Source organism: Phascolarctos cinereus, unplaced genomic scaffold (assembly GCF_003287225.1).
Source record: "Phascolarctos cinereus isolate Bilbo 61053 unplaced genomic scaffold, phaCin_HiC Scaffold_2;HRSCAF=192, whole genome shotgun sequence".
Lineage (NCBI taxonomy): Eukaryota > Metazoa > Chordata > Mammalia > Diprotodontia > Phascolarctidae > Phascolarctos > Phascolarctos cinereus.
The window spans coordinates 294,488,728-294,506,671 of NW_027555625.1; the positions used below are offsets into that span (position 1 = coordinate 294,488,728).

General features: G+C 37.9%; 1 long non-coding RNA gene and 1 pseudogene across 1 annotated transcript; both read right to left on the reverse strand.

Annotated features, from left to right (window-relative positions):
• Nucleotides 1–8,017: 8,017 nt before the first annotated feature.
• On the reverse strand, nt 8,018–8,908 carry LOC110207350 (olfactory receptor 2D2-like; annotated as a pseudogene).
• A 3,669-nt stretch (nt 8,909–12,577) lies between these two features.
• Nucleotides 12,578–16,883, reverse strand: LOC144455637 (uncharacterized). The gene is made up of 3 exons (XR_013484355.1): nt 15,534–16,883; nt 14,944–15,027; nt 12,578–12,983 (listed from the first exon to the last, which is right to left on the reverse strand). It is a non-coding gene; the product is annotated as an uncharacterized LOC144455637 (long non-coding RNA).
• Between the last annotated feature and the right edge of the window lie 1,061 nt (nt 16,884–17,944).

The window sequence follows — 17,944 nt, forward strand, 5'->3', positions numbered from 1 at the left end:
GTTTGGTCTTCCTGGTTCTTTAGAAAGGAAGCAACAGGTAATTTAATGTGGGGATATATCCTTTAGATTAATTATGGAGTCTTAGTATTGGAAGGGACCTAAGATGTCACCCTCTCCACCATCACCAACTATCTCATAACATTTCTAATGAACATTTCTAGTTATGAGTGATATGTTGTCACAGGAGGAAAACATTTCATTGCTGGACAACTACACAAGTGTTAGAAAATATTCTCCTATATATGGAGCTGATATATGGAGTGGCATCATGGTATAGTGGAGAGAAAGTGGCATTGCTGGTGTCTGAGTCATAAATCTGCTGTCAGATAGTCACAAAATGCTAGGGAGGAGAGAAATGGAATAGGGAAAGATCTTTGGAGTAGCAATGTTGGAAGATCATGGTAAACCTGTGTCTTCAGATTCCTTTTCCTTAATTTGTGTCTATGTGTTTAACTGTCCTACTATTCTATGGGATGAAATAACATAGGATTTCTTATATGTGTCCCATTGGGTACCCCAGAAATATCTCTGAAAACAGCAGTGCAAAAAAGCCTGAAGCTTGGGATAGTCCCTTACCCTCATGCTGGTAACAGAGCTCAACTTTAACATATAGTTCAAAACCAAGAATTAGGGTAGAAAAATGAGCAAACAACATGACCATAAAAAGCTACTATGGTGACAGGGAAAATAAAGACACTATCTCAGAAGAAAACAGTGAAGCCAAAGCAGTTACAAACAAAGCCTCAAAGAAAAATGTGAATTGAACACAAGCTCAACAAGAATTCCTAAATGAACTAAAACATCATTTTCAAAATCAAGTAAGAGTGATAGAGGAAAAATCAGGCAAAGAAATGAGAGAAAAGGAGGAAAACTATGAAAAGACAATTAATAGCTTAGTAAAAGAGGAACAAAAAATACTGAAGAAAATAACACCTTAAAAAACAGATTTGGCCACATAGAAAAAGAAAATAAAAATTTCACTGATTAAAAACAAATTCTTAAAAAGTAGAATTGGCCAAATAGAAAAGGAGGTACATAAACTCACTGAAGAAAATAATGATATCTGTAACTCCTAAGAACTTTATTATTATTAGAGCAATTAGAAAGACTGTACATAGAGAGCATAGGAATGAGTAGATTATGTTGGGATAATGTGAAATAAATGAACACTTTTGGAAAGAGGGATGCTATGGGGGAAGGAAGAAGGGAAAGGAAGAATATGGAAAATTATCTCATATAAGAGACATGCAAGGAAGAGCTTTTACAGTAGATAAGAAATGGTGGGAGACTTGGTGGGCAGTTCTTAAACCTCATTCTCATTTAAATTGGTTCAAAGAGGAAAATGTATACACACACACACACAGACACACAGACACATATATTTTTCTCAATTATATGCCAGTAATACTGACCTGGAGTCAGGAAGACTCATCTTCCTGAGTGCAAATCTGGCCACAGCACTCAGGGCAAGTTGCTTACCCCTGTTTGCCCCAGTTCTTTTGTAAAATCAGCTGGAGAAGGAAACAGCAAACCACTCCAGTATCTTTGCCAACAACAACAACAACAACAACAACAACAACTACAACAACACCCAAATAGGGTCGTGAAGAGTGGAACATGACGGAAAAACAATTGAATAGTAACAAAAAGCCTCATCAACCTACGTGAAATACGTTTCATTTACAAATTTCAAATCCATTATATTTACAAAAATATAAACTGCCCTCCTAAATATTTCTTACTTGATTTTGTTATTACAAGTGTTATCTTTTTTGTGGACTTATTTTACATCTTTCTACTTTAACTAAAGTTATTATCTCTTTAAATCTCTTTACTGACCTCTGGGCTTTTTTTCAGTCTTCAGAAATAGCCATAGTTTTATCTTCTTTTTGCTCGTGTTTATACTTTTAGTATTTGTCTATTTTTTTATTGCTGTTGGTAGCATTTCTACATCTATGTAAAATATCAGAAAAGAAAGCAACATCCTATTTTCCCTCAGCATTTATATCAGAAATTTCTAGTGATTTCCTATTGCAAATAGTGCAAACTTCTCCTTTTAGGGAAATATTTACATTAATGAATACCTTTCTATGCCTATGCTTTCTAGTGTTTTTTAAAGAATAAATGAATGTTATTCTTTGTTAAAGGCATTTTCTTCAACTATTGATGTAATCATATGGTTTTGTGTTTTTGTCTTTCCCTCTCAATACCTCTAGATACAGAAACTTTTAGGCTATAAGTGTCTCTGGCTGTTCTCTGGTCATCCTGGGAGACTATTGTCTTGTTTGGTTACATTAGTGCTGGCTTTTCTGGTGACCCCTTTTCTTATTGCCTATGGGCTGCTTTTTGACTTTTTATGTAGATCTGGAGTGAAAAGAAGTGACTTTCTGTAGTTTCCAATTGAATTTCTTGATAATTTTTTGGCCTGATGAAATTTTTTCCCATTTTTGGATTAGATATTTTGGAGGGGGATTTCTAGCCTCTGTTCAAGCAGCTATCATGGTCAGAAGTCCTCCATAAATTAATTTATTGTTTTTTCTTTCTTTATCCCCCTCTTTAATTTTTGTCTTTTCCTGCCAAACTAAGCATGTAGGTCAACATTTTCTCTTCCCTTCTCCCCTCCAACTTTTATTTTCAAGTAGTATTCTTTTCAAGAATGTGTCCTTTTCAAGAAGTTTTATTTGCCTTGCCATTTTCATTTCTGTGCTTTTCTAGTCTACTCTGAATTTTCTATTCTCATTCTTGGCTTATATCCTTATCTATTCTATGTCCCTCATGTGTCTTTTTTTTATGTATATAAATTTATTTATTTTTACCACAAGATTTTGAATTCCATATTTTCACCCCATCTTGCCCCTCCCCCCACCCCAAGATGGCATGCATTCTGAATACCCCTTCCTCTAGTCTGCCCTCCCTTGTATCTCTCCCTATCCTTCTCTTATCCCCTTCCCCTTCTATTTTCCTGTAGGGCAGGATAGATTTCTGTACCTCATTTCCTGTATTTCTTATTTCCCAGTTGCATGTGGAAACATTTTTTTAAACATGTGTTTTTAAAACTTTGGGTTCCAAATTTTCTCCCTTCCTCCCCCCCCCCCCTCATTGAAAAGGCAAGCAAGTCAATAAGGCCATACATGTGCAGTTATGCAAAACACTTCCATAGTAGACATGTTGTGAAAAACTAACTCTATTTCCCTTAATCCTATCCTGCCCCCCATTTATTCTATTCTTTCTTTTGACCCTGTCCCTCCTCAGAAGTACTTCCTTCTGATTACCCCTTTCCCAATCTGCCCTTCTCTCTATCATCCCCCTGCTCTCTTGTCCCCTTCCTCCCCTATTTTCCTGTAGGGTAAGACAGATTTCCATACCCAATTGAGTGTGTATGTTATTCCCTCCTTAAGCCAAATCCTATGAGAATAAGATTCCCTCATTTCCTCTCACCTTCCCGTTTCCCCTCCACTGTAAGAACCTTTTCTTGTCTGTTTTGTGCAAGATAATGTACCCCATTCTACCTCTCCCTTTCTCCTTCTCCTAGTATAATCCTCTCTCACCCCTTAATTTTATTCTCCAGATATCACCCCTTCATCTTCAACTCACCCTGTGCCCTCTATCTATCTATCTATCTATCTATCTATCTATCTATCTATCTATCTATCTATCTATCTATCTATACATACATATAATTTTTCCCCTCCACTACCCTAATACTGACAAAGGTCTCATGAGTTATAAATATCATCTTTCCATGCAGGAATGTAAACAGTTCAGCCTTAATAAGTCTCTTATGATTTCTCTTTCCTGTTTACCTCTTCATGTTCCACTTGAGTCTTGTATTTGAAAGTCAAATTTTCTATTCAGCTCTGGTCTTTTCATCAAGAATGCTTGAAAGTCCTCTATTTCACTGAATGACCATTTTTTCCCCTGAAGGATTATACTCAGTTTTGCTGGGTAGGTGATTCTTGGTTGTAATCCTATCTCCTTTGCCCTCCGGAATATTATATTCCATGCCCTGGTCCTTAATGTAGAAGCTGCTAAATCTTGTGTTATCCTGATTGTGTTTCCACCATACTTGAATTGTTTCTTTCTGGCTGCTTGCAATATTTTCTCCTTGACCTGGGAACTCTGGAATTTGGCTACAATATTCCTAGGAGTTTTCCTTTGGGGATCTCTTTCAGGGGAGATCGGTGGATTCTTTCAATTTCTATTTTGCCCTCTGGTTCTAAAATATCAGGGCAGTTTTCCTTGATAATTTCTTGAAAGATGATGTCTAGGCTCTTTTTTTGATCATGGCTTTCAGATAGTCCAATAATTTTTAAATTCTCTCTCCTGGATCTATTTTCCAGGTCAGTTGTTTTTCCAATGAGATATTTCACATTGTTTTCTAATTTTTCATTCTTTTGGATTTGTTTATGTGTCTTGATTTCTCATAAAGTCACTATCTTCCAATTGCTCTATTCTAATTTTTAAGGAAGTATTTTCTTCAGTAAGCTTTTGGACTTCCTTTTCCATTTGGCCAATTTTGCTTTTTAGGGCATTCTTCTCCTCATTGGCTTTTTGGACTTTTCATTTGGGTTAGGCTATTTTTTAAGGTGTTATTTTCTTCAGTATTTTTTTGGGTCTCCTTTAGCAAGCTGTTGACTTGTTTTTCATGATTTTCTTGCATCACTTTCATTTCTCTTCCCAGTTTTTCCTCTACTTCTCTTACTTGCTTCTCAAAATCCCTTTTGAGCTCTTCCAAGGCCTGGGACTGATTCATATTTTTCTTGGAGGCTTTGGATGTAGGAGCTTTGACTTTGTTTTCTTCTGGTTGTATGTTTTGATCTTCTTTGTCACCAAAGTAAGATAATATAGTCTGACTCTTTTTGCAAGGTTTGCTCATGATCCCAGCCAATTACTTGAGTTTTAAACTCTTTGTTAAGGTAAAAGTCTGCTTCCAATGTGGAGAATGTACTGTCCAAAGCTTCGGGGGTTTATATAGCTGTTTTCAGAGATACTTCTAGGGACCTGTAAATTTTCAGTTCTTGCAAGGTGGTATGATAAGGGTGGAGGCATTTACTCTTTTCCTGGCCTGAGCTCTGGTCTTTTGAGTAACTGGCCACAAGCAGTCTTTTCTCTCTTGGAATTGTGAGGATGGTTTCTTTCTGCCTCCACTACAAGCTCCACTGTGCCAGTGCTCCTCCTCACCCCAGAACCACCACCCAGAACTGTGACCCAGATCCAAGCACGGTCAAAGCAAGAGTTTCCTGTCTCAGCACTGGCAAAGAGATTCCTGCAGTCCCCCTCTGATCACCCACTTGATTCACCCTCAGTCTGTGGGCAGGAAGCTCAGGACACAGCCACCACCCCAGGGCCCACGCTCTGTGCTCTGGAGCTGGCTCTGACCTAGCTCTTCTCTCACTGCAAAAACAGACTTTTCCCACTGACCTTCTAAGTTGTCTTTGGCATTCGTGGATTGAGGAGTCTGGAAACCGCCACAGCTGCCCGTGATTCAGTCCTCCAAGGCCTGCTCCAGGTTCGCTGTGCCCACGCTGAACTGAGCTCCTCTCCCCACCCAGCGTGATATGCCTTTCCAATCAACCATCAAGGCTGTCTTGGGCTGGAAATTTGTTTTACTCTGTCTTTTTGTGGGTTCTGCTGCTTTAGAATTTGTTTAGAGCCATTTTTTATGGGTATTTGGAGGGGTTTGGGGAAGAATTCAAGCAAGTCACTGCTTTAATGCAGCCATCTTGGCTCCGCCCCCCCATGCGTCTTTTTAAAGCTTCTGAAATATCAGGTTTGAAATTCTCTTTCTATGTCATTTCCCTCTTACTGCCTTTGTAGATTTTATCCTATTTAAACTTTTTTGTCCTTAACTTTGCTCTCAGTGGTGTGAATTCATTATGAGGATATGATCAATAAATAAGTGTTTAGGATATCTCGTTGTACATCCTATTGTTCCCGTGATCCATTCTTTATTCTTCAGGCATTTGGGTCTTATGTATGATCTTATGTATGATCTCCCTCCTAACCTCATCATGTTAGGTGCTGGCTCACTCATACTCTCACATGGCCTGGGATGGTGTCTCAGGATTTACAACTATATCTCAGGAAGGTAGTTTACAAATGTGTAAATAAATTCCCTCCTCCTCCATCTTCTGCAAATATGTATTACAAAACCCCCTTCTCTTATTGCAGACACAAAATTCTGCCATGTGAGTGTTCTTTAATCCCTTTTTCTTTCCTTTTCAGTTTTGCAACAAGTTCCTCTGCCTTTTTTTAGTCTCTTCCCTTCATTGCTTTTATTTCATTCTCCCAACTCATTTGCTCTTGTGGAGAAATATGAATGATTATGCCTTCATTATTTATCTATGGAATTGGTATGGGTGCAGTACATATTATCCTCTGTTCTTTACTATTTCTGGCTCCACCAACATGTCTTCCTACTCTGTCATTCTTTGCTACGATAGATACAGATATATTTATTTGGGATGTTGGAATTTAATCCATGGAGTATTATGGATTCCACCTTTGCTTTTTTTCTGAATCTTTAATCTTCCCTAAATCTTTAATTTCTTTTTGTCCCTTGATGACATCTTTTGATTCTTTCTTTTACTACCATAGATCAATTATTCTCTTTAAAAAAAACATCCCAAGAATCTATAAATATGAGAGAATTGATTTCACCACTTTGTCTTTTCTTTATAATTGTACTTACTTACTCTTCGTGTATTTCTGGTGTTTCAGGCTATTTGAAGGTTGAATGATTGGCTCACTTTCTTTTTTTTTCTGCATGAATGCCAGCATACCTCACTTTTGTTGAATGTCTATCTTTAAAAAAAATTGAGCTCAGGTTTGCAAGAAATGCTATTTTAGGCTGAGCCACACAGCTGCTGCTTGCTTCTGAATATCCTTCTTTCTTGTCAGCGCCTCCTTACTAAGGAAAACCATCCTCAGGAATAGGTCCCCTTCTTAGCCCACCCTGGGTCTGTGACTCAGACTCAGGTAGTGGGCAGCAAGGTTACTACTTGGCACAATGTGTCCATTGTGGTGTCCCAGAAATGGTCTGAGGGAACCCTAGAATGGGTATGGACTCACTCTTTCCCTGGTCCGTGGATTTCTCTATGTCTGTACATGTTGTTCTTCTGGACCTACCTTGCACCCAGTGTAAATGAACTGCTCTGTCTCCCCATACTGAACAGTGTTGGATAAATGACTCCCTGTGACTTCCTCCCCTGGATTTCCCCATAAGGATTCATCCATCTTCTAATTTTGTTTGGGGAAGTTTTATGGAAGTTTGACTGTGGTTCTTTCAACTTCACCATGTTGGTTCTGCCTGAGCTTTATTTCTATTAATTCTAGTTTAAGATCAGGTTAGAGAGGCAAGGTCACCTGGTGAATAATGACACAGCCTCAGTGTCAAAGCATCATGTTTAAGTCACGACTCTGTTATCTACGAGCTGTGGAACCTGGGCATAGGTATGTGAACTTAATTCTCTAATGCCCCCCCTAGCAAGTCTTATATAAGACCATATAACTTTTATATGTTAATTTCCTCAGTGGTTTCCTCAACTACCCTACTACCATAAATGAAACATTCATACATATATCTAAAAGGAGAGGTTAATTTTTTATGCATCTCAGCTAGACTCCCAAAAGCCTGAATACCTTTCTTAGTTCCTATTAATCTTTATACCATATACCCTATTTACCAAAGTCTAATACATAATTTCTAGGGCCTATGAAAACTCTAAATTAACAATACTCATCTCTGTGTTCTCCATATTAATGAAGCTCCACCCAAATCTTTTGAGTGATTTATGTATCATTTCATACTTCTTCCCATAATGAAGACACTGTAAGATGTACAATAGATATTATACACATATGTAAATATACATATATGTGTATATATACACATACATATGTATGCATATAATAAGAGGAAAATATACTCATGCACTCCCCAACAACGTCCTGCCAGGGACTACATGATAAGTGTTGGAGGTAAGAGATTTTGATGAATATAATTATATCATGAGGTTCAGAGTCTGCAGGGTTTCCTCCTCTTGGCTGCATTCCTAAGTGCCTACTTCACATTCTTTTTACTCAGGCTGTAGATGAAAGGGTTAAGCATAAAGTTGATTCATACATGGAACTCAGAAACCAGTTTGGCCTGCTCCTTGGAGGACTTGGGTCATGTAGGAAATTATTGCTGTCCCATAAAAGAGAAAGACCATGAGGAGGTGGGAACCACAGGTAGAGATTGCTTTGTTTCTTCCTGAAGTTGTCTTCATTTTTACCATGGTCACTATGAGACAGCAATAGGAAACTAGATAAGGGACACAGGTGCAAGAAGAAACACCACTCCTATGAAGAAAATGGACATCTCTGCTTGGTGGTTGTCTGCAGATGCTAGGGATAAGAGGGTTGGGGTCTCACAAAAGAAACAAGAAATCATATTATTTCCTTGTCATGGGAGCCATAGTGTAAAGTAGTGTCCACCAAGGAGATTAGAACACCACTGAACCAGCACCCCAAGACCAAGAGGCGGTAGTGCATGGAGTCACAGTACCAGTCATAGGACATCACAGCTAATAAGGTACCTGCATAGCTCCAAAAAATGAGAGAAAGGGAAAGCTGAGCAGCACAACCTAGGAAAGAAATGACCTTCCTCCTGGTCAGCATGTGGAGCAAGGCTTAGGGAACAATGTTGGTAGAAAAGCAGAGGTCATCTAAAGATAGGTTGCAAAGGCAAAAGTACATGGATGTATGGAGCTGTGAGTTAGAACCAGGTAGATGAGGAGTAAGCTGCCAAGCACACTAACTAAGTAGACCTCCAGGAATAATACAAAGAGCAGTAATTTAGTCTGAACATCATCAAAAAGTCTCAGGAAGAGGAATTCTGTCCCCAGGTCTGCTTGGTCTGGCTCATGTTGGACAACAGAACTTTTGATTTTTTCCCATTAAATGTCATTTCATCACACCGAATCTATAATTCTAGTCTGCCAAATATTTCAAGAACCAGTGACTACTAAACTCTTACTTTCATTCAGTCATTCAACCAATTCTAAATTCATCTAATTTTATAATCGTCTTGGACACATCTCTTGTGACTTGTAAAATCTGCTGGAGAATCTTGATATAATTTGTATAGAACATTCTAGAATAAGAACTATATATTAGGAACTAGCAGTGTTGTTTCCCTTTCCAAAAATCAAATGAAGTTCATTTAGTGTCATCTTTATGAACCATGTTAACTCTTAGTGATTAATCCATCCTTTCCTAAATACTTACAAACAAAAATTTTTAAAATATGCTTTAGAATTTATCTGCATTTAAATGGAAGCTCACTGATGCATAATTTTCACACTCCATTTCTTTTTTTTCTTAAACTGAGGTAGCATTTCCCCTAATTCATTCTTTATTTACCTCTTAAAGCATTCTAGTTCATAGAATTGAATAAATAGGATAATCAGAAATACGAGAGAACCAGCAGAGAAATTCTAAATTCACTTTAAAAAAACATTAAACTTAAGCTTAACATAAACATCTTAAATGCGCAAATTTACACAAAAACAGGCCAATAGAGTATAAATTCCTTGAGGGCTGTTCCTGTTTATTTTATTTTTTTCATTGTATCTGCAGTACAGTGCATGGCACATGGTAGGTACTTCAATTATTCTTGAATGTAGGAGAGAGTGGTGGGTCCAGAGACTATTAACACACTGGTGCTGAATTATTTATATAATCTTACACTAGTGGAAAAGATGCTTGGTTTTGGAACAAGAATTCCTAACAACTGAAATGAGTTGCAGGAAGTGGCCCCACCACTGGGAAGAGGCCAATCATTAGGTCATGGATTGCTAAGACCATTTTCTTCCTTTCCATAATGTCCATATTAAGAATGATGGAGCCCTCTTTCTGTTCCACAGTAATGTAAATAATTTTATCATGGAAAGACACATTTTGCTTGAATTTCGCTGGTGCCTTTTTGTTAATCAATGTTTTATGGAAGCAAGTGAAATAAATTCGGGATGTCCTACCCACACTGTTATCTACAATTTAATAAGAAGTAATTATTGATGTTGGAAGTATACACATACATTCCAGTTTTTCCCAGGAGAGATTATGGATGAGAAATGCCTTGTAACTGGGCTGTATTCACTTTTCAGAACAGCTAACACTAGATTCACAAATGTATCATTTCTCAAATTTTTGGTTCCTCTCTGTCACCTCTCCTCCCTTATCATCAATGATACTATCCCTTCTGTCCACTCAAGATAACAATCAGACTGTCATGAACCAACAACATGGCCTGTATAGGAAGACATCTTATCCATGTTTCTTCTCTAGTACTTTCTATCTAATCACATATTTCTGTCTCTGTCACTGTTGCTGTCTGTGTGTATGTCTGTTAGTCTTTCTTTCTCTCCCACTTCTTATGACTCTGCCTCCATTTCTTCCCTACCTTTATTTGCTCTAATATTATTTTGGGGCCAAAATGTTGGCTGACAAGTTTTTTAAATCATGTATGTGTTTCTTTGATAGCAAGGAGATGGAATGGAATTATTTTGCGGTAAATTTAGATTAAAAAGAGAAATTGGTGCCATTGTCATCTAAAGGCCTTGTGATTTCTAAGACAATCTTTCCAAAAACTTCAGAAACATCTCTAACTCCCATCCTCCTCTAATTAAATCTACATTTCTCAAGCACCAGCATGTCAGGGAAAACAGAATTTATTACTCAAGTTTAGATGGTTGTGAAACCCAAATTCCAAACACCTGAATTACAAGTAAATTTAGGCAATAACAGTTAATTTTGATTTGGAAATGGCCTATTAAAAAAAGCTACCCATTGGACCTGATGGTCATCCTAGCTGAATTGGTCTGCATTTTCTTCTAAGTGATTGTTGTTTATCAAAACAAATCTCATCTGTTTGTTAAAGAAAATCTTCTAGTATGTCTATATTTGTGATTTTCTGAAAGAAATAAATTGACCTTCTTTATAAATATTCAATAATTCAGACTCTCAGTCTGATAAGTTAATGAGGTTTGACTGTCCTGACTTCTTACTACATCATACAATAATTTTTTGGGGGGCCAACAACTTAAATGGAATTTTTGCAAGTAAAATGACTAGGAGTTAAAATTCTTGGGTTCTGGTTCTGACTTTGCCTTAGATTTGCTCCTTTGATGTTTCCATTTCTCTCTCTCCCTACTTCTTACCTTTACCAACCTGTTCTTTACCAAAGAACCTAAAAAGTAGATCCAGGGAAGGCAAACCTCCAACTCATCCTGTATCTCTGCCGTTACTACAATCTTGGTGCTCAATTATTTCAGCTAGCCCTAGAGGAAGGGCAAGTTTAAAGAAATTTTGATAAACAGCAGAGGAGGTAAAGGAACTAGTAAGTTTTTTTGGGGGAGGTCATGTCTGTTCTAAGAAACATAAATTTTGGGGGGCCCAGCAAGGACAATATTAGATTGCCATGCCACCATCTAAACCCCAGTATTCCCACTGCAACACACTATGATCCTCCAGGACCATATTAATATTTGACAAAATATAATAAAGATTTTGAATCCAAATACCCTTAACACCCATGATATCACACTCCTTCAGTAAGTCTTTCTACTTTGTCCCTTCTCTGTCCTAAATGTAGCATTCTTACCTGGATGGCAGAAGACCAGGAAAACATCTCATAGCCAGTGATGAGACTTTAAATGCAGAATATAAAACAGATAGCTGGGAACTAGCCTCTGAGTAGGATAGTAAGTACAGTGATCTTGTCCAGCAGGCAGAAAGCATATTTCAAATCCTTGTAAAGGGTATGAGAAGAGAGAGGGAAGAAGGGCAGGGGGTGGGAGAGAAAAGTATAAAACTGGCTGAAATCAACCCTTTCTATCAGAAAATATGCTTAGTGGTTCAGAGTACTTACCTTTCAAATAAGGGCTGCTTCTTTGAGGATAGCCCTGTCTTAATGGGCTTTGGTGTGAGCTGGTCTCTGGAGCATCTAATATACTCTGGAGGATTCTTCCTCATTAGGGTAGACCTGGTGCTCTAGGATGGTTTTCAGGTGTTATCAAGGGTGGCATTATAGAGCAGGCACCTCAAAATTATACACTCAGCTGTAAACTCTGAACATTCTCTTTCTCTCTCCCCTATATTCTTTTTGACCCCCTCATGGGAGGTGCATAGAAGGAAATGAAATAACTAAGTGTGTGGTCTACTCAAATTTTTTCATGATACCAGATATCTTCTAATCTATTTATAAGAATACACATACACACACACACACACACACACACACACACACACACACACACACATATATATGCTTCTGATCCTAGATTTCATGATTTGTTTTCCTAAGGAAGAAAACGTTTGAGGTACCCTTACATTACATCTGTCAGTGTAGCAGTATGATCTTGGGGTTTGGTGGTATTTGGATATTTAAAATCAGGAACTAGTAAGAGAGGGTCTCAGAGTTGGAACTACAGAGGTCCAACCCAAATGATCAAGCTTCTCTACTACATCCTTGACAACTGGCCCTCTCAGCACCACTTATGACCACACATGATCTCACTTCCTCTTGCTATATTTCATTTTATTTTGGAACTGTCAATCAGTCAAAGAATTTTTTTTTCTCATGGGGTGAAATACACATTCTTGTACTTATTTTCCTTGATCCAAGTTGAAACTAGTGTGGGATGAATGTAGCTTCATATCAGGGTATCAATATAGAGGGAACATGCTTTATCAGTGAATTGATGGCTGTCTGTACACCTGTCCTTACCATCTTCCATTGATCCTCTCAATAGCACAACCACCATAGACTCTCAACCTCATGGATCCATCACTGCTGCATCCTTATTCTTCCATGGGCTTTTGCTTCCAGCCCTTATAGGTGTTTAAGTTACACTTTCTGGGAAATGAGCCATCCCCATTTCTGTAGCCACTCCACCATTAGTCACAGTGTCCTCTGTGCTGTTATCTCTTCTCCCTTATAGCTAAATTAGGAATGGTAATAAATGCAGGTAGTTACTGCTCTACTCTCTGATACCATGTGGAGCAACTTTTCAACATGATGACCGTTCAAATATCTTAAGACAGCTCTCATACCCCTTACTTCTCACCAGGTACCTCAATTGATCTTCATGGGATATATAAAGATATATCTTTGCTGACCAGGCTGTTTCATGGTTATCTGCCTTCCCTTGGATTGACTGTTGTGCATAATTGAGGGCTATCTGTCCTACTCAGTTACCTTTTCCTGTTTACTTTCTTCCTGCTCTTCTCTTACAGGAGTAAGTTTAAAGCCATTCCAATACTTTTTCTTAGTACTTTTTTGCCTTAGGAAGCTCCTCATCAATAATAGCTAATAGTTAATAGTAACTAAGTATTTTATATAGCACTTACTATGAGCCAGGCACTGTGCTAAGTGTTTTATAATTATTATTTCATTTGATCCTCACAACAATTCTGAGGTAGGTGTTATTTTTATCCCCAATTTAAAAATGAGGAAATTGAGGCAAATAGAGTTGAAGTGCAGGATCACACAACTGGTAAGTGTCCAAGGTTGAATTTGAACTCTGTTCTTTCTGACTCTAGGTCTAGTGCTCTATTTACTATGTCACCTACCTGATCCAATCATCCTTCCAACCCTCTTACTGATGTTTAAAAAATTGTCAGTCTGCCTTCTAAATAATGATATCTAGAATTTGGTCTACTTCTTAGGGGTTAGCAGGTCTATCACCCTTCCTCACTCTGAGCACTATATTTCTATTAGTGAAGTCTCTCCAAGATTGAACTTAAAGGATAAGGTCCATGACTCACCATACCCCAATTCTACCAGTGGAACAGGATCCTAGTTTCAGGGTCATCTGGAGTTAGGACATAATTTATCAAAGTCTAGATAAAACCCAAAGGGAAAAGACAGCCAACATTCTCCTAAACAGGAGGTCGATGATTTGAGGGGCCTTAATTATGGGCATGAGTATAAGCTCCTGCAATTCAAGCACTTTAAGTTTAGATCATCACAGGGGGATCATAAAAGGTATCTGACTTGATAGCATACCCTCATTGGCAAGACTTTAAAGGTATTCAGGTATTAAGAAACATCATTGCAGCATCCCATCTTGCCCTTTACAAGAAAGGTAGGCAGAAAAAAATCACAGAAAATAGAGTGCTGGACAGGGAAGAAGTGAGGCATGTTACATAGGTGTTATGGAGCAGTCAAGGCAATAAAAAGCCAATAATCACCCATGGCCTGACCTAGACAGTTAAGACTAGCTTTGCAGAGGAAAGCCTGAGCAGTACAACCCACATGTTTTTCTTGAGTGTTCTCATTGAGGATATCCATATCCCTCCAATGGTTAATCCTGTCCCGCAGTGTATTCATAGGTCTGGGTAAATTTCCTGCTTCCTCACCAGTAACAACTTCTCACAAATTCTTCCTGAAATATCTTTCCCCCAATAGGCTAGTTTTCAAATGCAATGCCCTTTTCTCATCATGTGCAAATTGTCTTTAATTCATCTAGGTCAGGGGTGGGGAGCTTATGTCCTTGAAGCCACATATGGCCCTCTAGGTCCTCCTGTACGGCCCTTTGACTGAATCCAAACTTCACAGAACAAATCCCATTAATAAAAGGATTTGTTCTATAAAACTTGGACTCAGGCAAAAGGCCACACTCAAGGACCTAGATGTGTGGTGTGGCCTCGAGGCTGCAGGTTCCCCATGTATATTCTAATAATTTGGCAATTTGATTGTATTCATAGATACCTTTCATATAAACTAATAAATACTATCAATGCATTAATGTAGCTCTCAATTCAGCTAGATTATGTTAAGCCCTTTTATTCCTATTCTTTGTAATAAACTTAACTAATGTGACATTGATTTATTAACTTTCATAATTATGGATTATACAACTATTAAATTATGTGAATGCTGTGGATAAGTTCACTTACCTTGGTAGTGTACTTTCCAGGGATGTGCACATTGATAATTAGGTTGATGCATGCGTTGCCAGAGCTAGCTCAGTGTTTAGGAGGCTACAAAGGAAGGTACAGAAGAAAAGTGGTATTAGACTGACTACCAAACTGAAGGTCTACAGAGCCATTGTTTATATCCTTACTTATTCCTTATTCATGCTTTGGTCTTTTATGTGCCTTTAAAGCTTCTGAAGCTCCAGGGTTTAGCTTCTCCTTCTATGTCACTTCCTCCTTATTGCCTTTGTAGATTTTACCCTATTGTACCTTTTTTTTCTTTTATATCACTCTCAGAAATGTCAATTATTGCATGAAGCCATGATCAATGAAAGCAATATTTAAGATATTTGGTCTTATCTCCTGCCTTTCCTATGATTACTCTACATTTCCCGGGCTATTCTGCCCTATCTTGCTGAACCTCAGAACTTGAATTGCTGGCTTCGTTTAAGAATTCACATGTACTCTCATATAGGGTGGAATTTTTTCCTCAGGATTTGCAACCCTAACTCAGAGAAGGTAGTATGAAAAAGTACAAATTCCCTCCTATTTCATTCTCTGGAAATACTCACTATAAAGTCCCATTCTTTTACTGAAGACACAAAACTCTGCCATGTGAATATTCTTTAATGACATTTTATTTTTTCCTTTTCACTTCTGGGGAAAGTACTCTTATCCTTTCTAGTCCTCCAACCACAGCTCCTCCATTGTTCTTATTTCATTCTCCCAAAGTCGCCATTGTTGAGAAAATATATGAAGAACTATGCCTTCATTGTTCATACCTGGAGTTGGTATGGGTATGTTACACACTCTCCTTTGTTCTTTACTGTCTCTGACTCCATTGTCATACCTTCTTATTTTGTTATTCTTTGCCACCACAGATATTGATAAATTTGTTTGGGATGTTAGCATTTAATCCATGGAGTATTATTTCAATTCTTCTACCTTTGCTTCTTCTGAATCTTTAAATTTCCGTAAACACTTAGGTTCTTTTTTCACTTAATGTCCTCTTTTTGTTTTTCCTTTTATTATATAAATTAATCATTTTCTTTGTTAACACCAAGAATCCATAAAGATGAGAGAATTGATTTCATCACTTAGTCTTTTCTTGAAATTATACTTACTTTCTCTTTGTGTATTCCTAGTGTTTGGTACTGTTTGAATTATTGGCTCACTTTGAATTTTTTCATTTGCATAAATGACTCACTTTTGTTGGATATCTCCACTTTAAAATTAATGGTTAGACTCAGTTTTACAAGCAATATTATTTTAGGCTGATTGCTTGAACTCCTTGCTTTTTGGATTGTACTCTTGCATTCTCTTTGATTTCACATGAATGCAGAAGATATCTGTTCTGATTTTTCTTCATGCCTGAAGTTATTTTTTCTGATTATAAAATTTGCTATTCACTACTTCAATAGTTATATTTAACTGCTACATGCATTGAACTTTCAGTCTTTTCCTCTTTTATCTTCATTTTTGCTCACTTCCTGACTCTCTCCCCACTGACTGTGGATCTCAAAGCATCTCATCCTCCTTCCATATTCAACAATTCATGGTTCACCAGCCTAGGCCTCTTCCCCAAGTGGCTTTTGGGTGGCCAGAACTGGTCCCAGCTGGATGCTGTGCTCTTTCCTTCAGATCTGGAGTGCTGCACAGTTCCCCACATTCATGGTGTATTGTCCTGGTGACTTGTCCCACTTTCTCTGTTCCTTAGTTCTATGGCCTAGTACCAGCAGTTCAGATACCTGCTTATCCTAGCATTGGCAGAGGCCACTTTCCTCAGTACTGGGAATTCAGAGCTTTGTAGCCCTGATGCTTCTGGGTTGCAGCTCCTGGCAGACTTTTTGTTTTTGAAGGGATACAGCCAAACTGACTGTCAAGGTGCAAGCAAATTTCCACAGCCTGGAGCCAGGATCTCTATGGCACTGGAAAGAGAGAGAAAAGAAAGAGGTACAAAGGTGTGTTTTGACATGCAAGTAAAATTGTTGGTGCCACAGCAAGCCAGAACTACAACCAAAATCAAACCTAAACCAAAAATTTAGAAACCAGTGAGGGTTTATTAAGTTCACCAGCAAAGGAGTCCTATACACAGAGGCAAAGATTCCCCAAAGGAACAAAAGGACCAAACTTATATAGGTTTCAATTTAGACAAGAGATAAATTGGGTATGGGCTATCTTAGGATTAGACAGGATTTGTTGCTGGGAGCTTGCAGGTAGGAATAAAGGATGTGGTATCTCTTGATCAGACAGGCCCTGTTAAGGGAAAGGCTCTTAATCAGGTTAGTTATTTCTTGTAATTCCACCCATATAGATAGGACTTCCCTTACTGTTTCAGCAGTAAGGAAGGTTGCAGACAGGGCAGGGCTGCAATACATACATGGTCAAGGGCAAGATAGAGAAACTACAGACAAAATGGAATTGCTTTAATTTTCTTGGATACATACAATTCCCTGCTTTGAGACTATTAATACTCTTACAATTTTTAAGGCAATTCCCAAATCAGTATCAGTCTAAGTAGAAATGATACATAGCTTATAGAATAGGTAACAGGTCCTAAAACACGTTGATTGAACTAATAAAACAAGTAAAATTACAATAGGGTGAATAAAAAATCCAATGTAACTATAGCTTTAGGAGTGTCAAGTCCTTTGACTGTGTTCATGATCTTCAAGAGTATGAGGATGGATCAGGGCAGGTTTGTAGAAGTATTTCCCTGACCATCTCCAGGTTTTTAGGTCACTTGTGGAGATTCTCTAGATAATGCTGCTAAAGCCTGCTGGTGATAAGACAGTATAATTTATTAAAATCTGACAAAATCTAATCATATTGGCCTTTCAGTGTTCATATGGTGGAAACAGTTCAGATGTTATGGAGATAACCTTATAAACAACAGAGCTAAAAGAAGAACACCAAAATAGGCTATGCAATAAAGTACCTTATACTTGCATCCATTATAGCAACTCAAAGATGCTGAGGCATT